The 27478-nt window shown below is 45.5% G+C and overlaps 1 protein-coding gene across 1 annotated transcript in view; it reads left to right on the top strand.

Annotated features, from left to right (window-relative positions):
* The first annotated feature begins 235 nt into the window (after positions 1–235).
* Positions 236–27478, top strand: part of LOXL2 (lysyl oxidase like 2) — a 93858-nt gene continuing 66615 nt past the window's right edge. Inside the window, exon 1 of the mRNA XM_037813045.1 lies at positions 236–387. The gene's annotated coding sequence lies outside the window, so the exon portion shown is untranslated. The remainder of the gene's footprint in view (positions 388–27478) is intronic.

Genomic DNA, 27478 nt, shown 5'->3' with positions numbered 1-27478 from the left:
CAGGCTCCGGAAATCTGGGCGCGAAGAGCCTGGGAAGAGCTGGCCCGCCAGCGCGCAGCCTCCCCCGCAGAGCCCCTGCGGCCCCGGGAGTGGCCGCTCTCGAATTACAACAAAAGGGGCTGGAGGCCGGACCCGCTGCAGCGGCCGCCTTCGGGGAAGGGGGTGGGTCCGGGGAGGGGTTTGCCGTCCGACTCCAGTTAAAAGTACTGGGAAAAGAGTCAGCCGGCGACTCCAGCGCTCGGCTTCCTAAACTTGGAGCTCGCGTTCTGCAAGGGTCAGAGAATTCCGCTAGCCTCCGCTGCTTGGGAAAGAGGGTTTAGGGCCGCAGAGAGGGGCCACCGTGGAGAGCCCGGACCCAGCCAAGCCGCCGCAGACCCCTGCCACCAAGTAAGAGCGCTCCCTGCGCTTCCCCCTCCCCACGCACTTCGCGGGAAAGAGGGAGCGTCGGGGTGGGGGGCGGTGGTCTCCAAACCCCATTCACTACAGGGCCGCCTCTCAGCTGAGACGGCCTCATCAGAGGGAAAACCGGAGTGATGCGAGGAACGTGCAGACTAACTGGTTGCTCTCCGGACTCGGGCGGACCCACCCAGCCCCACCTCCCCTGAGCCTGGCGGGGCGACGCATCTGGCGCTCCTCGGGGCGATGCAGCTGGCGCGCTCCTTGGTCGCCAGCGGCGCCGGTGGGCAGGCAGGACAGAGCCAGTCGCGCCTCGGTGCCCTAGGGGGTGCAGCGTGGCGCCAGGGGCACTGGGGGCTGTGACTGTGCCGGGAGTTCTGAGCTCGCCGGGGACGGGGGCGCCCTGGAGCGGCCTCCCGAACTGGCTTTAGGGAAGTGGAGCGCGCGGGTTGGGGCGCAGGGGGCGGCACTGCTGCGGCGCCTGGGAACTCTTTCTCCCCAGTCTTCCGGAAAGGTTTGGTTGAGCGCGGGAGCGCCTGGAGTCCTGCGGGCAGAGTAGCGGTCTGCACGCCGGTGTTCACTCCCAAGTCGTCCTTGCTCGTCCGGGGACCAGGGAACCTCTCTTATCTCCCTCCTCTTTGTTATCACAGAGAGACCCTGGAGTGGGAAAGAACCGCACAAGTAAACCCACGGATGGTGGTTGCGGGACATCCCAGCGCCGGCAATTTTTACGCAGGCGCTTTGGCCACTGCACCTCCCCCCTCAACCCCACCCCACCCCCCTCGGCACCGCCCGCCACATCTGGGAGACCTCCGGGTGTAGTTCCTTCCCGAAGTGTCCCTGTACTGAATAGAAATGATTGAAAGAAATAAGGGAGATTCTTTCCTCTCCATCACCCCCCACGCCAACATGGCAAAGACCACCAAAAAACAAGGTGTAAAGGGGGCCTGGGTGGAACAGGGGTGGTGGTGGGGAATACTGAACCTCTCAATAGGACTAGGAAACCTCAAGTCTTTATGAGAGGAGGACATGTGTTGAAGTCAAACTGCCCAGATCTTAAAAATCGGTCCAGTTGTAAGTGCTGAAGCTCAGGGCCTTTGGATTAGTCAGTGTGGGGACTGGAACCCAGATCCCTTACTCCAGGCCTCTCCCCTGCACCACTGTTAGCCTATCTGTCCTGGAATTCCAAAAGCCCATTGTTTACTTATGGTGCGGTGGACAAAGTATTGTGTACTTAATGGTTAGGGATCCGGCTTAGAACAGAATAAGAGTTCATTTTCCTGGTCAGTTCCCAGACAAATGAATGAATGACTCACTGGACACTGCGATGGTTAAATAATTCTTCTCCCTCTCCAATTTGCCCTTTCCTCCTTCCTGGTCTCTAGTATCTGTCCCTGGGATGACCACCAAACATGACAAAGTATATGCACCCCATGGGTCCCTGGCGGCTCTCAGGGCCACCTCATCCAAGGGGATTGGATCCAAGTGTGTGTGTGTGTGTGTGTGTGTGCATGCATGTGCATGCGCATGCAGGCTTTTGTGCAGCTGTTTGTCTTCCTGTGACCTTGTGTTAAAAATGACTTGGTCTAAGGTCACTTAGCCATTAAATGACAAGCTGAATATGAATCTCATGTCTGAAGGCAGCAAAGCATGCACTTGATATTACAGATTAGTTGACATTTTGATGCATCACAGGCATAGGAGATTCTGCAAAGACGCCTGCTTTTATCTGCTTTCCAGCTGGGCTCCTTGACTGGCCTTTCCTGGCCTCCTCCCAAGTCCTTGTCCTCTGACGGCTCGATGACCAATGTGGAAGGGCCTTGTGAAGGAAACAGATTTTCTGTGGTCTAGAGATGACCATCTGTAAAGCATCCTAATGTCCCAGAAAGTTCTGTTCTGTTTATTTAAAATTGTTTTTATCCTGAAAATTTCGAATATGCACAAAAGTAGAGAGAAGGGTATAATGACCCTCCATGAACCTCTCACCCAGCTTTGATAATTATCAAAAATTTGTCACACTTGCATCATTTATCCCTTCTTTCTTCACTGAAGTATTTTAAAGCAAATCTCAGACATCATGCCATTTATCTCTGTATTATTTCAATGATCTCTAAAAATATTAAATAACTGTAATGCTAATGTAATGCCTTATAAAATTAATAATTCTTTGGTATTATATAATACCCAGTCCATATTCAAAAATTTCCCATTTTTCTCCAGTTCTGTTGGTTTGTGTCATTGCTTACGTTCAAATTGTGTTATTCCTTTTAAACCACTTTTATATCCACTATGCCATTTGATTCTTAACAACATCCCACAAAATAGCGAGGTGGGTGTTATTGAATCATTTTGCCCTGAGGAAACTGGCAAACAGATAAGACATCCAGATTACAGAGCTGGCAATGGGACCTAACCCAGCCTCTTCATTCCTGGACAGCAGTGGTTCTGTTTCTCTGTGCTGCTCATGGAATATCAGTTTCTTTGTGAAGAGTTCATCTTAGCTCTGGCTTCAGCCTGGGTTCATCACTTCCTATGCACCTGCTGTCAGAAATCCCTGTGTAAATATTTAGTCATTGACCATTTGGTGCTTGAGATAAATAGTGGCAAAGTTAGGAAGCCTGGGTTTGTTTCCCAGCTTATTGACTAACTGTAAGAAAGCAACTCACCTCTCCAGGACTCAGTATTGCCCTCCCAGATCCAGGGAATGTTATCCTTCATTAGCTGGCTCCTAGGTCTGAAAGTAGGATGTGTAAAATAATTGCAGCTGGAATTCCTTGTAGTAACAAAGGCCCCAGAAAGAGGTCTAGTTGAGACCACTCACCTGCCTTGGAGCACTGCCTGAGTGTGTTGGCAGCTGGCATCTTCTGGCTGAAGCTCCTAAATTCTGTGCTTAAGAAGAGGAGCAGAGGCATGGGCTTCTCACCCAAGTCCCTGGTTGATGGACAACTTTATTGATTAGTCTGATAAGAATATAGAACATTAGAACTTTTTACTTCTAGCATTACAATTACTTGTGTTTTGGAAGTTTGCTTTGGAAATGAGGTGATAAAGAAATTTTTATACCTTATTAATGAGACTCATGAGTTGGAATTCTCTTTTCTTGGCAGGCTGTATGAGAAAAAGAAATCTCTTGTTACCCCACTCTTAGATTTTCTGCTGTTATGTTTGTTGCCCTGAAATAGAGAATGAATAGATCCTCCGTAAAACAGCCACGTAGGGACAGAGGAGCAGGTTGATCCAATCCCATTATTCAACTGTAAGAACTCAAAGGGACAAGGCATTAACCTTAAGCCATGCTGTCTTCTGGCAGCCGTAAGTTCTCTTCCCCTTTAGCTAATAGGCTGTCTCTGTTGGGAGGAGAATTTCTAGGTGATTCACATCAGCAGCTGCAGTTGCAAAAGAGTTATTGCTTCCTTCATGTTACAGTTTTGGGGGCCTATAGGACGTATAGTTCCCCACTCCCAGGGGAAAATGGCTGCCTGGATTTAGAAAAGAAGCTTGTAATTATTATTCATATGCCTTTGGAGAAAGGTGTTGGCAGTCAGTCAACATGGCAGTGCCACACAGACCCACATGCACCCAGACCATGGGTGGGCCTTGAGGCCTCGGCTGACATGGCCTGAGCCTGCCCTATGCAGGGCCACAGAACCAGCAAGACTAACAATTGTGGGCTGCAGAGGGAAAGGCCAAGCCAACAACCACAGCGACACATCAACGGCAAATACACTGTTGATCTTCTAAGTCTTCAGTTTTGTCCTGGATGAAGCAAGACTTCAGAGACCTCTTGCCCTAGTGATTCAACAGATTCACTCTGCTGTTGGATGGGGGAATGCTCAGCAGTGACTACAACCTGGCCTGTTGTGTTGACATTTTTGAAATGTTCCAATACTCAATGTAAAAAGCCATGATAGTGGCTCTTTTACAACTTTACCAATTATAGAAAAATGATTTTCCCCCTTCTTTATAGAAATCTCTCTCTCTCACACACACACACAGACACAGACACACACACACACACATGTGCACAGACACACACACCATCTGCATTGGAGAAGTCTTTAGTCACCAGCACCATCATTTCAGCATACCACTTATTTGAGGATGATAAGGCATGATGTTGTCATTTTAGATAAGTTTTCTGTCCAGCATTTAAAAATTTCATTTGTACTTCCCCTGTGGGAAACAATATGACCAAGCAAGTTGTGTGTGGCAAAGAAGTATATAGTGCAGAGACTGACCCAGCAGATAATAAGGATGTGATTTGGATCAGTTAATAAGTTCTCCTGTCCAAGGCTTTCTGATTCCTTCACCTGGGTGAAATTTATATTATATGCAAATGAAGATGTTTTCTTTTTAGTCTTTTCATAGTCAGAATCCTTGCTGGACAAGCAGACATAACTGCCCCAGAGGATGTGTCTGTGGCAACAGTTCTTGTATGTCCTCTTTGTAGTGTTGCCAACAAAATGCTGAGTGTTTCTGCAAAAATAATGTGGTTTGCCTATAAAGGGTTACTCTATATGAAAAAATAACTTATATTATGATTTGTGAGCAGCTTAATTTGCTCAATTACTTTATAGTGTCCTTCTTGAACTAGGATCCATGAACTTCCCCCTCTCCCCCCAGCCTTGTCCCAGGGCACACATTGGTGTACAAGGATAAACATTAGGACATGATTCCAGAGTGCCTGCAAGATTCAAAGATCCAGTAAGAAAAATATTTCCCTACATATCTTTCTAAAACAAAGATAAAATTGGGTAAAGTACGTTTTTAAGTAAAACTTTTTAAAATTGAAGAACAACATACATATGTAAAATGGCAGCAACCCTAAGTATACATCTGGATGAACTTTTACTAAGTGAACATGCCTTTAGAACTACCATCTAGATAAAGAATAGAATGTTACCAAAAGTGCATGCATTTTAAAGGTAAAACGTGCTATTTCAAATACATTTCATGCCTGCATCCAGCTGCTTCAACTACTCCTCAAGATCTTGGGATTGGATGCTCATTTTCTCTGCCAGAGGGGAGTTGGAAGAGATGTCTGAAAAGCAGTTTATAATCTGGAAGTCCATGAGATTAGTTGCGAGATTTAAGCAGCTTCTCTCCTTCAAGCACCTAGGGAAGGTAATATAACCTGCCTGGGCTTTGCAGGTTTCCAGGAGGCCCTGGGTTATTTCAGACGTGCTCTACCTGCTGCCTGGTTTGCTGGTCTCCCCCCACTTACTGAAGCTTGTACACCTCGGACACCAGTACTAGGATGCATTCTTCCAGTATCTCCTGCTCCCTGGGCTCGGGGCTCATACCCATCTGGCTGGGACTCCTGCTCTTCTGTCAACTTCCGTAAGTCTTAAGAACTGAGTGAAAAACTCTATGGCTATGTCCTGCCTTCCTGTCTCACTTTCCATCCTCCCTCCTTCCCTTCCTGCCTGGTCCTCCATCTCTTCTTAACTGAAATGATTGATTAGTGACTTGCTTTGTGCCAGACACCCTGTCAGGCACCGCAGGAGACACAAAGATAAATAAGGCATGCTGTTTGACATGTGTGTTTTAAAATAAATCTCCAGACAAGCCTGATATTCTGATGCTTGGTAGCCAACCCACATGGTGCCCTCTCAGTGCCAACAGCAGCCTTAGGGCACAGCCAAAGAATTTGTGGGGTTTGGGCTTGTTGCAACACAGATGGAGAGAGGAAGAAAATTTGTCAGGTTATCTGGAATGGCAAAGACTGTGCTCAAGCATGCCCATAACTAAATCTTCAAGAATAATTCTTTAAAATACTTTTAAGCTGCCTTGTATTCCAGTGGTCTGTCTGTCTGTCAGCACTCTGATAAACATGATGCTTAGGGGCTATTTTAGTGATTAAGAAGGAAAAACTAAATTTTAGACAGCAGTGAAACTCTGTAGGGTCTGTAATCCTTTTCATCGGCAGTTGGGATTTTCTTAAATTGCTATTTCCCAGGTGCTTTTTCTTCCCTATAACTCTCGAAGCCATGCCCCGATATCCACCCCACTCCCACCACTTGCTCAGACTACCTGCAGCAGTCTCCTAACTGGCCTGTCTTCCCTTGGTCTTAACCCACATGCAGCCATCCTCTATACAATAACCAGAGGGACCGTGCCAGAGCTGGGGTTGGCAGGGTTTTTCTGTAAAGGGCCAAACAGCAAATATTTTAGACTTTGTGAGCCATACAGCCTTTGTTGCACCTACTCAATTCTGTCATTTTCGTATGGCAGCAGCCACAGTCAGTACATTTTAAATGAATGTGGCTGTGTTCTAAGACTTTATTTACAAAACCAGGCAGCGGGCTGGATTTGGCCCACGGACCGTAGTTTGCTGATCCCTGCTCTAGAGCACAGATCTGCCTGCATCATCCTCCTGCTTAACTTCCATTGGCTTCTCATCCCCCAGAGGAAAACCTCACATTTCCTCATGGTCTCTGCGTCCTTTTCCATCCTCACCTCTTCCACTTCACACCATGCTCACCCTCCCAGTCCTGCCACTCTTCATACTGCAGTTCTGAACCACACATGGTTTCCAGGAGGCCCTGGTTATTTCAGACGTGCTGTACCTGCTGCCGGGTATGACTGTCTCTCCCCACTTACTGAAGTGTGTACACCTTCAACAGCCCAGTCTCCTCTCTGGTCCCCACCCAGTCCCCTCACTTGCCGTCAGATGGTCTTGGCAACTTCCCCTTGTTGAAGTCATTTGACCTTAGATATATTAGTTGATTTTTGGACTTTAAGTTCTAGTCCATTGGTCTAGATGTCTATCTTTATGCCTGTACTATACTGTCTGGTTTACCATTGCTGTATAGTAAGTTCTGAAATCAGAAAGTGTGAGTCCTTATACTTTGTTCTTCTTCGAGATTGTTTTGTTATTCTGAGTCCCTTGTGATTTGATATGAATTTTAGAATCAGTGTATCAATTTCCAAAAAGAAGTCACCTGGGATTCTGATAAGGATTGCATTGAAACTACAGATCAATTTGGAAAGAATTGCCATTTTAACAATATTAAAGTCTTCTGATCCATGAACATGGGATGTTTTTCCATTTACTTTGATCTTCTTTAATTTCTTCCAACAATGTTTTGTAGTTTTCAGAGTATGTTTTTCACTTCGTTTGCTCCTAAGAGCTTTATTCTTGTTGATGCTGTTGTAAATGGACTTTTTTAAAATTTCATTTTCAAAATGTTCATCACAATTGTATAGAAACACAATTTATTTTTATATATTGATCTTACCTTGCTAAAGTCATTTGTTAGTTCTAATACTTTTTAGAGGCTTGCTTAGGATCTCCTATATACATGTTTGAGTAGATTTTTTTTTTTCATTTTTATTGAGATTGTTCAGATACCATACAATTATCCAAAGATCCAAAGTGTACTGTCATTTGCCCCCGGGTACCCTCATACAGCTGTGAATCCATCACACTTAATTTTTGTTCAATTTTTAGAAACTTTTCATTACTCCAGACAAGAAATAAAGTGAAAGATGAAAAAAGAAAAAAAGGAAAGGAAACTCTAATCCTCCGCATCTCTAACCAACCCCTCTCAATTGTTGACTCATAGTATTGATATAGTACATTTGTTACTGTTTATGAAAAAATGTTGAAATACTACTAACTGTAGTATATAGTTTGTAATAGGTATATAGTTCTTCCCTATATGCCCCTCTATTATTAACTTCTAATTGTATTGTCATACATTTGTTCTGGTTCATGAAGTGATTTCTAGTATTTGTACAGTTGATCATGGACATTGCCCACCATAGGATTCAGTTTTATACATTCCCATCTTTTGACCTCCAACTTTCCTTCTGGTGACATATATGACTCTGAGCTTCCCCTTTCCACCTCATTCACACACCATTCGGCACTGTTAGTTATTCTCACATCTTGCTATCAACACCCCTGTTCATTTCCAAACATTTAAGTTCATCCTAATTGAACATTCTGCTTATACTAAGCAACCACTCCCCATTCTTAAACCTCGTCCTATATCTTGGTACCTTATATTTCATGTCTATGAGTTTACATATTATAATTAGTTCCTATCAGTGAGACCCTGCAATAATTGTCCTTATGTGTCTGGCTTATTTCACTCAGTATATTGCCCTCGAGGTTTTGTCATCAACCCATTTTTTTTTTAATATGGTTTTGTTCACTCACCATACATTCCATCCCAAGTAAATAATCGATGGTTCTCTGCATGGTCATACATTTATGTGTTCACCACCTTCACCACTATCTATATAAGGGCATCTACATTTCTTCCACAAGGCAGGAGGGAGAGTCAAAGAAGGTAGAGAGGCAAAAGAAAGAGGAAAAAAACAAATGACAGCTAGGAAGCAGCAAAAGGAAAAATAACCTTAAATCAAAGTAGAATAAAGAATCAGACAATACCACCAATGTCAAGTGTCTAACATGCCTCCCCTATCCCCCCCTCTTATCTGCATTTACCTTGGTATATCACCTTTGTTACATTAAAGGAAGCATAATACAATGATTCTATTAGTTACAGTCTCTAGTTTATGCTGATTGCATCCCTCCCCCAATGCCTCCCCATTTTTAATACCTTGCAAGGTTGACATTTGCTTGTTCTCCCTCGTAAAAGAACATATTTGTACATTTTATCACAAATGTTGAGTACTCTAGATTTCACCAAGTTACACAGTCCCAGTCTTTATCTTTCCTCCTTTCTTGTGGTGTCTCACATGCTCCCCACCTTCCTCTCTCAACCGTATTCATAGTTACCTTTGTTCAGTGTACTTACATTGTTGTGCTACCATCTCCCCAAATTGTGTTCCAAACCACACACTCCTGTCTTCTATCACCCTGTAGTGCTCCCTTTAGTATTTCCTGTAGGGCAGGTGTCTTGTTCACAAAGTCTCTCATTGTCTGTTTGTCAGAAAATGTTTTGAGCTCTCCCTCATATTTGAAGGACAGCTTTGCTGGATGTAGGATTCTTGGTTGGTGGTTTTTCTCTTTCAGTATCTTAAATATATCACACCACTTCCTTCTTGCCTCCATGGTTTCTGCTGAGAGATCAGCACATAGCCTTATTAAGCTTCCTTTGTATGTAATGGATTGCTTTTCTCTTGCTGCTTTCAGGATTCTCTCTTTGTCTTTGACATTTGATAATCTGATTATCAAGTGTCTTGGCATAGGCCTCTTCATATCTCTTCTGTTTGGAGTACGCTGCGCTTCTTGGATCTGTAATTTTATGTCTTTCATAAGAGATGGGAAATTTTCATTAATTATTTCCTCTATTATTGCTTCTGCCCCCTTTCCCTTCTCTTCTCCTTCTGGGACACCAATGATATGTACATTATTGTACTTTGTTTCATCCTTGAGTTCCTGGAGACATTGCTCATATTTTTTCATTCTTTTCTCCATCTGCTCCTTTGCATGTAGGCTTTCAGGTGTTTTTTCTCCAGTTCCTGAGTGTTTTCTTCTGCCCCTTGAGATCTGCTGTTGAATGTTTCCATTGTGTCTTTCATCTCCTGTGTTGCGCCCTTCATTAGATTCTACTAGTTGATTTTTTGAACTTTTGATTTCTGCCGTATACATGCCCAGTGTTTCCTTTACAGCCTCTATCTCTTTTGCAATATCTTCTCTAAACTTTTTGAATTGATTTAGCATTAGTTGTTTAAATTCGTATATCTCAGTTGAAGTGTACGTTTGTTCCTTTGACTGGGCCATAACTTTGTTTTTCTTAGTGTAGGTTGTAATTTTCTGTTGTCTAGGCATGGTTTCCTTGGTTATCCAAATCAGGTTTTCCCCTACCAGAACAGGCTCAGGTCCCAGAGGGAAGAAATATTCAGTATCTGATTTCCCTGTGGGTGTGTCTTAGAAAATTGCTCCACCCTTTGATGCCTCAGGTCACTGTGCTTTTCTGCCCAGCAGGTGATGCCTGTTGGCCTATAATTCTTGACTGGTGTGAGGGGGTATGGCCATGTTCCCCTAGGCTCTGGAGTCTGGTTCTGAATGGAAAGGGCCCCATCCCTTTCCTCCTAGAGAAGACAGACCCCCCAGGTGGAGGTCATTAGCATTTCAGTGGTCTCGCTCTCTGCTTGTGCTGTCTCCACCCTTCCCCGAGTCACAGCCCTGGAAACTGAAAATGACTGGGGCTTTCTCCACTGAGCCAAAAAAGAAACAGATAGTCCCCTTCAGACCCAGTCCAAGGCGACCCTCCGGCTTTCCAAGGTCAGTCATCACCCAAAGCCTCTGTCTGTTTTTTGGGGATGCGTACCTGTAGTGAGCAGTTCACACTCGCTACTTAAAACCCCAGTTGGGGCTCAGCTGAGCTGTATTCGCTTGCTGGGAGAGAGCTTCTCTCTGGCACCACGAGGCTTTGCAGCTCGGGCTATGGGGGAGGGGTCTCACGACCTGGTTCCGCAGGTTTTACTTACAGATTTTATGCTGTGTTCTCGGGCATTCCTCCCAATTCAGGTTGGTGTATGATGAGTGGATGGTCTCGTTTGTCCCCCCCGCAGTTATTCTGGATTATTTACTAGTAGTTTCTGGTTTTTTGTAGTTGTTCCAGGGGGACTACTTAGCTTCCACTCCTCTCTATGCCACCATCTTGCCCCTGATCCTTGAGTAGATTTTAAACAAACAGTATGCATTTAAGATATGTGCTGGCTGAGACTAGGGAACAACAAATACAAAGGCACGGAAGTATGAAAGCAGGTATCTTCTGGGAACCACGAGCAGGTCAGCGTGGCTAGAGCTCAGGGTAGCAGGTTGAACCTAGTGATTTTTCTGCTAAAGAGAGTGGAAGCATCTTATAGCCAACAATGGAAGCCATGCCCTGTCCAGAGATGTGGTAAGAATATTAGAATCACCCTTAGAAGGGGTCCCAGGAGAGGCTTCTGATCAGCACTGATGACAATGGCTCATCTCTGGAGATAGCTGAGAAATTCTGTCCCCCTCAGTTAAAATAAGAGCTTCTTGTTCCCTTTGTATATACACTACCCTGTGGATGCCATTATGCTGCAGAATGATCCCTGCTGACCCAGGACCAGCTGGCATTGTGCAGCCGAGGCTAGCCAGCTTTGGTGATGTGGCGGCTGGTGCCTGCCGCTCTTGCTCACTGGGCTTCTGAAAGGGAGCCAGAGCTGCTTTGGGCAGCAATATCTAAGATCACAGGCTCCTAATGGACTCTAGACGAGCACTCCCTGCCCTGTGCCCCCATACAGCTAGACATTTCCAGTCGAGTCCAAGATGTGGCCGTGGTCTCTGTAGCCGGCTGTCCCTTCCTTCATTGGCTCCTCATTGGGCTTGGCTTTCATATGAGCACAGGCTGACGAATCGACTGTTGGCCCAGGTTTCATGGCTTGGAATGTTTCCTTGGCCTGGCAGCTTCTGGAGGCACAAAAGGTGTACGAAGCCAGGGATGAGTCCTGCTATGATGAGACCTACCTGAGGCCCAGGGGAAGCTGAGAGATTGGGGAGGGTTTCATCTACGACCTGGGCTTAGGAGTGTCCCCCTAGCCACTTTTGAGGAGCCAGCTCTTAGAAAAACTGAAGTTTGTACACCTCCTCCAGCCCAGTCTTCTCTCTGCTTTCCAACCACTACCCTCACCTTACCCCCAACTGCCCGAGCCCCTCCCTGCCCCAGGGTCTGTGCCCTGGACCAACCCTCTGCACTCCCCCTTCAGGAATTTGCATGCAGTAGGCAGTGTCCTTAACCGCATTTCTGCCCCTGGAAACATTGGACTTGCTTACAGCGATTAGATTGCTCACCACTTTTGCTTACCATTCCAGACCTAGCTTCTGTTCTGCTCCTGGTGCCTGCCTTTTATGGACTTTAACATCTCCCTCAAAGTGGAATGGAAATTCAGACCAACTTGGCTTCTGATTGTTAGCCCTGGGAAGCAGCGTGTCAGTGTGTGTGTGCGTGTGTGTGTGCATGTTTGTGTGAGAATGGTTAAAACCTGCTGCCTAAGTGGTGTGCTAAGAGTGGCCAATGAGTATAGTGTCACCCCCTCCTGGATTTTTTCCAGGTTGCTCCTGATTTTATAAGTCTAATAGCACTCGCCATGAGCCCGTAATTCTTCTGGGCATTTTACACACACTTCTTATTTAACCCACAAAGACCCTAAGAGATACAGATATCCTCATCTCCAATTGCAGAAGCCAGATTTGAACCTGGGACCAGTCTCAGAAGCCAGCACCATGTTCTACCCATTATTTTGTATTATCCTGTAGTCCAACCATGTCTCATTTGAGGGAGGAGGGGTGGATTGTTTGAACTCCAGCGGACATCCTCGCCTCACATCTGTTTCCTCTATCACTCTAATAGCATCGCCAGCAAGCAGCAACACTGATTTTGGACTTTCCCTGCCCCTTTTGGGCTATGTGGTGCCAGGCTCAGGGGACTGTGGCTCTTACTCACTCAGTCTCAGCAGAGGCTTCTGCAGGGACCACATTCTTTTCAGATCAAAAAGTGCTAGAATGTTTCAGCAGGAAGGGATCCTGGAGATGGACAAGGCCAAACTCCTCACTATATGGAAGAGAAAATTAAAAAGCTGCCTGCTGTCCTCTAGCTGTGTAGATCCTAGAGCTCTGTCATCTTAAGAGGCTGTGGTCTGCCGTTGTCCAGCCCTGGTCCTTAAAGAGGGTCCTGCTGCAGGGCAGTGACTAAGGGCTTGTTGTCCGGTGTGACAGCGTGGGCTAGCCAGGGCACTACAGCCCTTTCTGGGCATGGCTGCCCTCACTAGGAAGTCTGGGCAGCCTCATCTCCTCCCCTCCCTCTGCTCCTAGTGAGACTAGGATCTTGGCCTGCTGTCCCTTGTTTCGGAACCCATTTTTTTTTAATTTTTTAAAAAATTTTATTCTAGTAACATACATACAACCTTAAATTTCCCCTTTTAGTTATATTCAAATATATAATTCAGAGGTGTTAATTACATTCACAATGTTGTGCTACCATCACCACCATCCATTACCAAACCTTTTCCATCAACCCAAACAGAAATTCTGTACCAATTAAGCATTAATTCCCCATTCCTCACCCCCACCCCAACCCCTGGTAACCTATATTCTAGTTTCTGGCTATGTGAATTTGCTTATTCTAATTATTTCATATCAGTAAGATCATAAGATATTTGTCCTTTTATGTCTTGCCTATTTCATTCAACATGTTGTCTTCAAGGTTCATCCACGCTGTTGCATGTATCAGAACTTCATTCCTTCTTATGGCTGAATAATATTCCATTGCATGTATATACCACTTTTGTTTATCCATTTATCTGCTGATGAACGCTTGGGTTCCTTTCGTCTTTTGGCAATTGTGAATAATGCTGCTATGAACATCAGTGTGCAAATAGCTATTTGAATCCCAGCTTTGCAGTTCTTTTTGGGTATATACCTGGAAGTGGGGCTGCCAGATTACATGGTAATTCTACACTTAACTTTCTGAGGAACCGCCAAACTGTTTTCCACCATGACTGCGCTATTTTTACATTCCCACCAACAATGAACCTAGTGTGCCTATTTTTCCACATCCTCTCCAAACTTGTTACTTTCCTTTTTTGAGGGAAATTTGAATGAAGGGAAAGTTAAACCCTTGGTCTCAGCTTACCACCTTGAATCGGAAGCTGCTTTATATAGTCGAATGCTGTCATTTCTTTATTTTGTCCCTTCTTTCCTTCCTTCCTTCATCCATCCATCCATGTTGATTGAATGCCAACCATGTGTGCCAGGCCATTTCTGGGCACTAGAGGTGCCAGTGATGAGCAAAACTAAGTTTCTTTCCCTTATGGAGCTTACGTTCCAGTGGAGAAGAGAAACAATAAACAGATTACCAAGAATATAATCACACAATGTCAGATGCATCTCTTACAGACACTTTATTTGGCTTTTGCTTTCTAATTCAATCTCAGAGTTTCTGGCAGGCACATTTTAAGTGTATGAAAGTATATGATTAGCCACCCTAGAAAACAGACTGGTCAAAATGAGATTCCACCCAGAGCCGAGGTGGACTGTGGGGGGAACCCTGATTGGTCATAACAAATTATGCCAACAAAGGCCTCTTTCTGGAGGCTAAAAAAAATTCGGCTTTAGGCCTACCTTCTTACCATCTCGCTGTGCCGGGAGCAATACCACTCTGTGGCCAGAAATAGACGGTGGAATCTTTGGCCAGGGGCCAAATGGGGCGCCTTGGCCAAGCCTGGTTTCAAAGTCTCCATTCTTGTCTAATGAGGTTCAGAAGAGCACCGCTCCCCACCCGCCCCTCCCGCCCACCTCATTCTCCGCGCACCCCCCATTCACCCAAGACAGCCATGGAACACAGGAACGTCTTCCAACTGGGGCCAGAAGCGGCACCGGACCCCAGCTGTGAATGACAGCCATTCACCCCTCCCGCGCGGAGCCGGAATCCCAGGCAGGGAGGGCGGGTGGCAGTGCCCCACCCCGTCCCCTCGCCCCCCATCGATCGGAATGCCGGCATTCGGCAGAGAAGCCGCGTGGGGCAGTGCGTCTGGGTGACGGAAACCAGCGGAGCCGCGCCCTCCACTTTCACCTGCGCGGCGCGCGCGTCCTTGTGCGGAGCGGGGCGCTGTGCCTGCCCGGGGAGCGGCACGTGGGTCGCGCTGCGCTTCCTGTTTGAGGCGGGCAGGACCTTTACCGGAAGCTCAGGGCACACGATGTGGAGTACGTGCTGGGAGGACTGAGTCGTTTCTTTGCCCACCAGGGGCCTCGGACGCCTGAGGTCAGTCACGCAGCGCTGCCGCCTGAGCCAGGCCTGCTGAGCGAGGGTCCTCTGCCCCAGCTGTTCTTGCTGAGGGGGCAGTTGTGAGGGGCAGGTTGTGTTAGAGCCGTTGGAAAAGCTAAACGCACTCGGCACTAAGCACAAGTACAGCGTATAGTTCTTACCATGTGTTTTCCCCGTTATCTGGGCCTGATTTGTTATTGACGAGGAATCAGCTGGTCTCACCCAGGTTTGATTGGACTGGGTGTCAGTGGTAAGAGTCCATGGTTTGTTGTATTTAAGAATGGATTGGGGAAGTCAATAGCCACTTGGCTTTTCAGAAAGTATTGTTAGGTAGGGGAGTTCTGCAACACAGAATTCCTCTTTGCAGGTGGATGATGAAGTGATTCAAAAGTGATTGCTTTCCAGATCTAGTTAAGACTAGAGCAAATCAGGCCAAAGAGTAAAGGTTGAAACTGACTGTGTGTTAAAAATTCAACTTCCTTGTGAGACCAAGGGAAGAGATGTTTATTTGGTGTAGGATCTATATTTTCTAACAATATAACTTCTACAGTCCATTTGTTCAAACACTACAATTACATGGAACTTTGAATAGGAAGTGAGCTATGGTAGGTCTGTATAAATTAGAATGAAATAGCAACACATCCTAAAGTAATTTGGGTGGAGAATAAAAATATATATTCGGAGCCTCCCTGAAGAGCTGGGGGAGGATGCAGAGGGGTTGGACTTCCTCACCTGGATTGTTGCTGATGTTCTCACAAACACTGGGGACTGACGGCTTGATGTGCTGAGCCCTCTGTCTTGGGGCTGGCCCCTATGAAGCTTGTTGCTGCAAGGAGAGGCTAAACCTGCTTATAGTTGTACCTAAGAGTCTCCCCCTGAGTGCCTCTTTGTTGCACAGATGTGGCCCTCTCTCTCTTAACTAAGCCACCTTGGCGGGTGATCTCACTGCCCTCCCCACTACGTGGGACCTGACTCCCAGGGGTGTAAATCTCCCTGGCAACACAAGATATGACTCCCGGGATGAATCTGGACCCGGCATCGTGGGATTGAGAACCTCTTCTTGACCAAAAGGGGGATGCAAAATGAAATGAAATAAAGCTTCAGTGGCTGAGAGATTTCAAATGGAGTCGAGGGGTCACTCTGGTGGACATTTTTATGCACTATATAGATAACACTTTTTAGGTTTTAATGTATTGGAATAGCTAGAAGTAAATACCTGAAACCACCAAACTCCAATCCAATAGCCTTGACTTTTGAAGATGATTTTATAACAATGTAGCTTACAAGGGGTGACAGTGTGATTGTGAAAACCTCGTGGATCGCACTCCCTTTATCCAGTGTATGGATGGATGAGTAGAAAAATGGGGACAAAACCTAAATGAAAAATAGGATGGGATGGGGGAGGTGATTTGGGTGTTCTTTTTTTATTTTTATTTTTTATTCTGATTCTGATTCTTTATGGTATAAGGAAAATGTTCAAAAATAGATTGGGGTGATGAATGCACAACTATAAGATGGTACTGTGAACAGTTGACTGTACACCATGGATGATTGTTTGGTGTGTGAATATATCTCAATAAAACTGAATTTAAAAAAAAAAGTGATTGTGTTCGTGGGAAGAAAAACTTTTGAGTAGCTCCAAGGAAATCTTGATATTAAGAGTTTTGGGGGTAGGTCTTTCACGTTCCTTCCTACACAGAGTGATGCAGCTGTCAAGATAGTAGCCTAAGAAAAGGACACTGGAAATTCAAGTTTTGAATTTTCTCCTTTTTCTCTTAGCACCCTGTTGGGTCAAAATTAAATAAGGCTTCACAGAGGATTTTCAAATATCTACCCATTATTAGAACAATCATACTCCTGGAATCATTAGAAATCAGGATTTCTAGCATGTACTGGAAATTTCCTAGGGCAACAGATGTTTCAGGGCTGAAGGTGTCCTCCAATGACTGATGTCTGTGGGAAAACTGAAGTATCATTTTTCATGTTCAATTGAGAAACTTGAGCAAGGTCAAGGTTTAGAACCTCTTTCTCTCCCTCCAACCCCACCCTCATCCCCAACTGCCAGCAAGACTAGCAAGTCTTGGTGGACTTAATCCCCTGCTTAAAAGTCTTATTTACAGACACTACAGACTCCCTGGAGCTCCTTCCTATCAGACTCAGCACAATTTCGGTCACCCACCCAGTCTATAGCACATTTGAAGACATCTTTTTATTTAAATCATTAAACTTTTCTCCAAAATCTCCCAAATCACATATTGTTCGGGGCAAGTGTACATGTCTAGTTTTCAAGTGAATTGTTGCAAGAGCTGGATCCAGGAGTATAAACTAGGCTTAACCTTGGGAGCACCCAGTCCCCCAAATAACACCTGAGGAAATCTGAAGAGCAGAATTAAATACAACCAATTATATTATGGAGCTTAGCATCAACCAAGACTGTGCTTGGCACTTGAAGAGCCTAACCCAAATCTAGGAGGCAGGGTCTGTTTAAACCAAGATATATTAGCTGACGTTTTTTCTTTGACTACCTACTGTAGATCAGGCACTTAAGAAACATTGTGATTTTTTTTGTTTGTTTTTACAACAGTCCTGAAAAGTAGGCATTTCTTGTTTTCCCTTAAAAAAGTTATTTTTCAATACATACAAATCTATGTTATAGATGAAATATTGAGACAGAGAATCTAAGTGTCCCTGAGGTTACAGAGCTAATAACTGGTAGAAATGGGATTTGAACCCAGTTCTGTGTGACTCTAAACCACCAGTCCATGATGCCCACTGGCCATAGAGGGGGCTTCGGGTCTACCCGTTCGTCCTGGAGGAAGCCTGGGTGGACCGTGTGAATGGATCACTGCCCTGGACCTCTGCTCAAGGCCCTGGGGAAGGGTGATTCCTCCTGATGTTGTCATCCTTTCCCGACTCGCCCAGCCTCCCACCCTCCCCTCCCCTGACCTGGGGCACTGTCCTCCTTGTTGGCAAAGCAACTGTGTCAGTGTTGTTCCTCCTTGACTGGATTGAATTGGCTGTAAGAATGTCCGCCACAGCTCAGCCAATAGACCAGTGAGAAAATATCAGGAGAGATAATTTACCACTTTCTGATATGCCATAGTCACAGCCAACTTTTTGCTGGCACTCTGACTTTTCTTAGCATTAGTCAAATACTGCAGTCCTTGGGCATCTTGCCTTGAGCCCTCTGATTATGACCCACTCCTGGGCTAAATGGTGTGAATAATTAAAGACCATCTGCTGCAACCATTCCTAGACTTCACTTAGATGAGATTTTAACAGGTGGGCTTCCTCTTGTGGAACTTGCAACTCTGCATGCCTGGAGAGAACTGCTGAAACCGGAGGCTGGTTTGGTGTCTCAACTGAGCTGCAGAAATTCCCGGGTGTGTATTTCTTGTGTTCTGCTGACCCAGTTGGCAGGCGCTCTCTGCTTGCGTTTAGAGTGGAGGATGCCCCTGGAATTTCCATGATGTGTGGTGATGCAATCTCACTGGCATAGCCTCTTCTCGGGCTGGTGATGTCAAGGGACGCCCTTGTAGGTCTTCAGTGGTGAATGCAGAGAATGGATCTTCCTGCAGTCCCAAAACTCTCCCAACTGTGTTATCAGATAGATGTCTCCAGCAGGCTTTTGGATTTGTTTCATGAAATGAAATCTCTGAACAAGGACTGATAGAGCATATGTCAAGAAGAGCAATAGGCCCTCAATTGATCCAAATGTCACCAAATGTCCAGAAGAGCAGAGAGAGAACTTACCATATTTATTGATGTCTAAGCACCAGAACAGATAAGAGACATAGCACACTTCTGTATGGTTTTCTTTCTTTCGTCCCATTCAAGTTAAAATTCAAGATTTTTTGTTTATTTTTGTTTTTTAATCATTTGGCTCTTAGTACATTTCCCAACTAGGCTCAAATCCTTTACCCCAGAGCAGTCTTTTCAAGCAAATGGGCTACCAGGTTGGTTCCAGAGTGTTCTTATCTCAGTAACAGTGACCATAACAATGAGTGAATAAGGGTATAAACTCTGATATCTGGTTACCTGGGTACAAACCTCAACTTGATCAGTTTTAGCTAGGTGATGTTCAGAACATCAGGTAACCTTTCTGTCGCTTGGTTTCTCTTCAGGGGACTAGGGGTGCTGATAGTGCCTGGCTCAAAGGGTTATCTGTGCTCTCCAGTATGACAACCACTGACGACTTGGGCCCTGGAGCCCTTGAAATGTGCTGCCTGAAAGGAAATGCACTGTGAGGGTAAAATGCACACTGGATTTTGAAGTTAGTACAAAAGAAGAATGTAAATATCTCAATAATAAATTTATGTTGATTACATATCAAAATGATAATATTTTTGATATATTCGATTAAATAAAATATATTATTAAAATTAATTTCACCTTTTTTTTACTTTTTTAACGTGGCTACTACTAAAAATTTTTAAATTACAAATGTGGTTCACATTACATTTCCACTGAACATTACTGTCTAGACTAGAGGATTAAATGAGTTAATACAGATGAGGAACCAATATATATAGGTTTTTTAAAACTGCAGCTTTCTCTTTAACAGAATCCCATGTTCAGCACCAGTCCATGTGGTGTCTAGACTGCTGTATAAAAATAGAGGGCATCCTTTTAGAACAAGGTGTGGGTGTGTGGGAGTATAAATAAATACATAAAACAGGCAGAGAAAAAGAAAGTTTATATGTCTGTGGCTGGAGGAAGCTGCTGTGGAATTACCTCACCCTAATCCTTGCACAAGAAGTTTACCAGACCCCAGAAGGCAAAGCACATTGCCTCGCAGTACCTTCTAATACACTGCACACGCTGAACCTCTTAGGTTACCCCATAATCCTTCCTTCTGCCTTCCTGAGGCTGTCATCTATTTGGATATGGCCTTGGAGAGGGAGTCCAGTACGCCTGGAAGGTCTGGGACACTGGAGCAGGAGGTAATGCCCAGACACCTCCTAAGCCCAGCTCAGAGATACTGTAAGAGCCAGAGTGGGCTCCTCAGAGGAGGTGGGACTGGAAGAATCATTATTCTCTGTCTGTCCCGTGGACCCTCAGACACAACTCTGGGCTCCTTCTTCTTACCTGCACCTGTTGGCAGTTCTTACTGCCTCAGCCCTCAACATGTCCTTCTGGGCACCCGTGTCCTACAAAGATTCCAGAGACTCACTCCTTCCTTTGAGGACAAGCAGCTGTGTGCAGCCAAGTTGGCACATTGCTAAGAAGTCAGCTCTGTTGGGTGGGGATTGCCCTCCTCTTCTCTCCTGGGTCCAGCCTTCTAACCCATGGCTCTGGAATAGACATAAGCATCTATAGGGGTGAGATTTTTATGATCCCAGGGAATCTTCATTTCCCATAAATTACCCCAACATTTGCCCACCACCTTTGCTACCCAGAGTGAATTTCAGAGATAAGTAGGTACCTACGTCAGGTAATTTGAAGGGCATGGAGAAGGTCCGCCAACTCATGAAAAATCTTATTGCCCTGACTTCCAACATTGTAACAATTTGAAAAATTCATATCTAGGAGTTCCCTATGAAAACATAAAAGTGCCCTGTCCCAGAAAAGTAACTAATTTCTTCCTTAATGTCTTAGATTCCTTAATGGGATAAACTCATAAGGAGTGGGATTATCCACTTGCTTTTCAATATAATTAGATCAGAGGAAAAGGGGGAAATTTGAAAGGGTGTAAAAATTTAAATAGGAATTTATATGTATCCTCTCAGTAAATGTTGATTGAGTACCTACTGAGTACAAGGCACAGAACCCCCAAAATCAGGCATTTTGGGTTAACAAGAAGGAAAGAAGAAAACTAATATGAATGAGTCTGTGCTCTGTCGGGATTTTCACATATTATCTCATTTAACCATCATCTCACACACACATACTAACACACTCACACACAAACACAAGCTTGTAAAGAATGTTATTTTCTATATTCAGAAGAGGAAATCGAGGCTCTAAAAGAAAATTGCCCCCAAATAAAGAGAGCTAAGAAGAGGTGAGGGCAGGTCTCAGACCCGGCTGCTCTGATTCCAAGATGCCTGACGTTGCCTCTAGGGAACCAAATGGTGCTGACAGGTGGCAGGAGGAAGAGATGCTAAGTGGCAAGAGGGGCCGGAGGCTACCTCTATCACCCCACTTTAATAGCCCTTTGACCTTGTTTTAAATCCCCTATGAGGAGGCATTCAAATATCAGATAACCATCAGATCCATAGCCTGTGCAATAAGAGAATGGGGGGTGGGGCAGCCCCGGAGAAGGAGTGGTGCGGGACAAGCACACTGGGGTTCAGCGGTGATAATGGGGCGTAGCCCTCGCCGACAGACTTGGAAGGTGCACAGAGAGCCAGGTGACCGAGAATGGGTCATGTTAGCAGCAGGGCATTGGCCGGGCAGCAGGGAGCCATCCAGGCAGGAAGCACTACTGAGGCCTGGCAGCAGAATCGGGGCCACCGATAACTGGTCCAGGGTTCACAGTGGGAGGGATTCAATCCCTGAAACATCTTCACGAGAGCAAGGCAGGACTCAGGCCTTGAGAAAGAGACATGGAGAGGGTACAAGGGAGGCCCTATCACAGGAATAAAGCCTGGTTACTAGAACTGCGACCCAGGCCAGACCAGGACCTGCAGTAAAGCTGATTGTGGTGCCACCATCTTATTGTGTGGCACTACTAGATTTGGGGCAGAGCGTGGTCAGCAGTGGGGAGACACTGAGGTTCTACCTGTCCAGGCTCCAGGATGTGGACACAGAGATTTGTGCGGACTCGGGCTCCTACCAAAGCCAGCCAGGCACTGCACAGGGGGAGGGGTGTGTGTGCGCGTGTGTGTGTGTTTGTGTTCAGGGTAGGGGGTGGGGTAGGAGGGAATACAATTAAAGATGTAAGACATGGCATTATCTTTAGGGACTGAACAGTTTTCATTAGGGTCACTTGAAAAGAATTATAAATAACATTAAACACAATACAGTAGAGTCACAAGACACTACATGATGAATTGTTAAATACATGGTTCAACGATGCAAACACTGAGTATTTTGAGTTCTGAAGACTAGTTTAAGAACCTAGTTTAAGATCCTTTTCTGCTCTGAGGCTCTATTTGCTTTTTATGAATTGCAGTGGAAGTGAACCACATCCCAAAAGAATACAGATGTTCATAATAACCTCAAAACCGTCACTTTGAGGGGGCAGATAACTAGGTTTTAGAAAATTTGATGAAATAAATAAATTCCTCTTCCTTTGAGGTGTCCCCCTATCCCCTGTATCCCAGGGAATGCATTTTACCTAAATCTAACTGGGAAAGAAAATTTCTGAACTTCATTGGTTTGGGTTTGTAGCTTGTAGTTTCAGGAATAAATTGCTCTGCATGAAGCAGCCACCACAGTCTTCTCACCTAGGCCTTTTCAGACTTTAGTGGAGTAATCGCATGTTAGAACCAAAAAGGTACTTAAGCTCCTCCATCTAGTGCCCAGAATGGCCCATGTCCAGCACACACGCAGCTACTCTCCCACCCAGCCCCCGGCTGCCATCACGAATCCGTGCCAGCACTCTTGCCCCTTGGGTCCTGATGCCACTCAGCGCTCCAGATAGCCCCCGCCAGCTGGCTGGGTTTGACAGGCATGAGGAAATCTGTTTGTCTTCCTAGTCCAGCCTCCTCATTCCACTCCAGAGGCTCTGGAGGCTGAGAGTGGCAGGCACGTACCCAAGACCACAGAAAAGACTGAGAGGCTGACTTCTTCTCACAGTCCCTTGCTGAACTTTGGGCCCAGCATGATGCTTCAGGTATTCTGTAAGCTGACCTCAGCCGGGAACTTAGAGCGACAAAATAAGGACAGACAGGGACAGCATAGGAGATAGAACTGGAAGCCAGGAGCCTCACGGTCAAGACAAGGCTCTGCCGGGTACCAACCATGTAACTTTGGGCCAATCAATTGAACTTCTTTTATCTGTAAAGTGAGTTGAGATTGCCTTGATGATTCTGTATTCTCTCCCGGCACTCTCCAGACACTGTGTTTCAGTCTGAACCTTCTCTTTTCTGTCCTCTGCACTGTTTATTTCCACATCTATTGCTTTAGGCACAGCATTTCCTCTAATCTTCTAAATTCCATCTTTTTTTTTTCTCCTACTTATCTCACCCAGCCCAACTCAAGGCCATCCTCCTTTCACACAGTCTCTCCTGACCATTGTGATGTAGTGAAAGGAGTCCTGGACTTGGCAACCAGGATACCCAAGTCATATTCCTTGCTTTTTCACCCGCAGCTCTGTGATCTGGGACAAGCCCTTCCTCTGTCTGGGCATCTGGTCAGTTGGCCAGCAGAGTCCTTCCTGGCTCTAATCTCTTATTTTTGCTCCAGCTCACACTGACCTTGCACCCATAACTCCTAAAACTCCCACAGTCTGGACTCTACTATTTAATACTTCAGTAAATACTAACTACCCTTATAATTTTCCACTCTAGATAGGAAGATAGGACTGTGCTGGTTTGGATGTATTGTGTCCCCCAGAAAAAACCATATTCTTTGATGCAGTCTTGTGGGGCAGACGTATTAGTGGGGATTAAGTTGGAACATTTGCATTAGGTTGTTTGCATGGAAATACGCCCCACCCAACTGTAGGTGATAACTCTGATGAGATATTTCCATGGAGGTGTAGCCCCACCCATTCAGGATGGGCCTTGATCAGTGGAGCCATATAAATGAGCTGACAAACAGAAGGAACTCAGTGCAGCTGAGAGTGACATTTTGAGGAGGAGCTACAGCCAAGAGGGTCACTTTGAAGAAAGCACAGGAGCTACAGATGAGAGACAGTTTGAAGACAACCATTGAAAGCAGACTCTTGCTCTGGAGAAGCTGAGAGAGGACAGGTATCCCAAGTGCAACTAAGAGTGACATTTTTGAGGAACTGCAGCCTAGAAAGGAACATCCTGGGAGAAAGCCATTTTGAAACCAGAACTTTGGAGCAGATGCCAGCCATGTGCCTTCCCAGCTAACAGAGGTTTTCTGTACACCATTGGCCATCCTCCAGTGAAGGTACCCGATTGTTGATGACTTACCTTGGACACTTTATGGCCTTAAGACTGTAACTGTGTAACCAAATAAACTCCCTTTATAAAAGCCAATCCATTTCTGGTGTTTTGCATTCTAGCAGCATTAGCAAACTAGAACAAGGACCAACCCAGGAGACAATGGGGGAATAAAGAGGACAGAATTTGCATTCTAGATGGGGAGATTGGACCCACCCAGCAACAATGTCAGTGCCTCCAATTTCTTCTCTCTCCCACATACTGGTTCCATACTGGTTACATGATGGGCACACAGTGAAATACTCATTACGTGCAATGATTTTTCCTTTTATTTACATAGTGCAATTTATAAAAATTCTCTGAATTGAAAGGAACTGAATAAGAAGAAGCACATGGGTCGGTCACGGGAACTAAGAGGTCATGTAGAATATTCCTCTGTTCTTGCACCACTTCTCACCTTCACTGGGTGAATAAATCCAGAGAGGGAGCTTTCTTTGTAGGGGCTACCAAAATCCAGTCAGCAGCCCTGCATTTGTTCAATGAAGAAAAAAAATGACATCTGCGGTGGTTTGGGAGATGTACATACCCCTAAAAACATGTTCTTAAATTTAATCCATTCCTGTGGGTGTGAACCCATTGTTAGGATGACCTTTTGATGAGGCTTCTTAAGCTAAGGTGTGACCCACCTCAATCAGGGTGGGTCTTTATCCTATTACTGGTATCATTTAGAAGAGAATTAAATTCAGACTGAGAGAAACCACAGGAAGCAAGAAGCTGAAAGGGAACCCAGAAGAGAAGGGAGAGACCAGGAGACACCGCCTTGTGGCTTGCCATGTGGCAGAGGAGCCAAGGATCACCAGCAGCCAGCCCCAGAACACCACAGTGTTAGGGGAGAAAGCATTGCCTTGCTGATGCCTTGATTTGGACATTTTCCCAGCCTCAAAACTGTGAGCGAATAAATTCCCATTGTTTAAGCCAAACCATTTATTGGTATTTGCTTGAGCAGCACAGAACAACTAAAACAACATTTTTCAACTCCTCTAAGATGATTCTTTCTGGAAGAAGCACATGTGTAAAACAAGACATTTATTATTGTCATTACAGTAAAAAGCAGGAGGAATCTTCCTTTCTTGTTTGAAGTTTGGATACAATCCATCACTCTCCTCTCTGAGTTCTCACGACTGAGTATTGACGCAAAACACCAAAGGAGGATCAAGTCTTACATTGATAAGGCTGAGATTGGATTTTGGCCAAAATGGGGTTTCCGCCCCCCAGGAAAAAGTGAGGCTGGGGTAATAAGGTTTCTTCTTTGCTTTGACACTGTTTTCTTTGGCTGAATACATATTATCACAGGTCAGAATTGATGTGCCTATTTTATGGATGAAAACTGAAGAAAGGGGAAATGGTTTTCTAGGGCTAATAGAGTGGACTCATTGTGCCAACCTGACTACAATCTCAGCTTGCACCTGGTGCTCTGTTCCCTTTTGTGAGGGCTTTGTGGTTCTAAATAAAAATTGTTTATAAATAAAAATGCTCTTATCAACCATCAGTCGGCAGGGCCTGTGGTCTGCCCTGCCGCCTCCTCCCGGTCCCCCAAGAGTGAGGAGGGGTCCACTCGGAGCCGTCCACACGCTGTCCTTAGCAAACCAATTTTTCATAAGGGCCTAATGTGTTCCAGCTGCTGCGCCAGATCCCTGGATCCAGGCCGGTCTCCGTTCACCCACAGCATCGCTACCCGCGGGAGGAAAGCGAGCAGAGACGGGCACAGCTGCTCCCACCCAGTCTGGCACGGCCTGGACGTCGGTATCCTGCCCGGCCTCGCTCGCGGGGAAGTGGGTCTGGAGGCCGCCAGGGGGCTCCGCGCGCGGCCCCTGCGCGCTCGCGGTTGGTGCGTGAAGCATGTTCCCGCCGCGCGCGGTCGCTGGTCCCCGCGGGCCCCCATCCCACGGTAACAGTGGCGGGTCGCTGCCGCTTCCGTAGCTGAGATGAGACCTCTTATCTATCGCCTGTTCCCCTCCTGCCGTCACGGGTCTCCATTCTAAATGGGACCATCACAGTCGCGGGGCGGCCGAGGCCTTGGAAGGAAGACGAGCTGCAGCCATTGCTGTAAAAGTGGGACCATCCTGGAAGGCGACGGCCGGCTGAATCCGAGTTGAAATAAAAGTGAAGCTGATGCTTGGGAGGAAGGGACAAGCCTGCGGTCTGAAGGGAGTGGCAAAATGAAGCCAGTCCCCTAGAAAGAGAAGCAGCTGGTGAGGAAAGATGCAGTGGAATTCCACTCTCCATCCAGGGAGGCCCTGGTTTGGACCTTGGCTTCTGCCCAGCAGTTCTTTGCTTCTGAGGGTTGAAATAAATCTTCCAAAGAATAAGGAAAAGATGAGCACCTCAACAGATACACGGGTTAAAGACAGGAAAAGATTATCTCCCCAAAGAAGAAATACTGGTGGCCAGTAAACATAAAAGAAAATGCTCAACAGCATTAATAACAAAAGAAATATTAATTGGAACAAAATACCATTTTTGCCTATTAAATTGAAAAGGGATTGAAAACATGGTCATAGGCAAGCTTTTTGAGGTTGTGGGAAAACCACATACTGCTGGCAGATGTGTAAATTGGTGCAGCTTTTCTGGAGAGCATTTAGTATATTTTTGCAAAACTGTTGGCTCTTTTCATACCCTTTGACCCAGCAATTTCACTCTTAGGGATGTATTCCAAGATTGCACAAAGTTTTAGTTGCAAGGATATTCATTTCAACATTTGGGGCAGTAAATATTTGGAAACGTGTGTTTGCATTTCCTGGGGTGCCATGACAAATCACCATACACTTGGTAGCTTTAGAACAACAGAAATCTATTCTTTGCAGTTCTGGAAGCTAGAAGTTCAAAATCAAAGTGTGGGCAGGGCCATACTCCCTCTGAAGGCTCTAGGGAAGACTCCTTCTTTGCCTATTGCAGTTTCTGGTAGATACCAGCAATCTTTGGCATTCCTTGGAGTGTAGCTGCATCACTCCAATCTCTACCTTCTTTCCTGTGTCTCTGTCCAAATTTCCCTCTTCTTATAAGGACACCAGTCATAGTGGATTTAGGACTCACTTTAATCCAGTATGACCTCATCTTAATTGAACTTGTTTCATCTGCTAAGACCATATTTTCAAAGAAGGTCACATTCTGAGGTTCTGGGTAGACACTAGTTATAGAGGATTTAGGACCCACTTTCCTCTAGTATGACCTCAACTTAATTGAACTCGTTTCATCTGCAAAGACCCTATTTCCAAATAAGGTCACATTCTGAGGTTCCAGGTAGACAGGGACTTTGGGGAACACTATTCAATCCAATGCAGGATG

The sequence above is a fragment of the Choloepus didactylus genome, chromosome 20, assembly GCF_015220235.1.
Source record: "Choloepus didactylus isolate mChoDid1 chromosome 20, mChoDid1.pri, whole genome shotgun sequence".
Classification (NCBI taxonomy): Eukaryota; Metazoa; Chordata; class Mammalia; order Pilosa; family Megalonychidae; genus Choloepus; species Choloepus didactylus.
The sequence above is the reverse complement of the archived record's forward strand: the minus strand, read 5'-3'. Positions and strand labels throughout refer to the sequence as shown.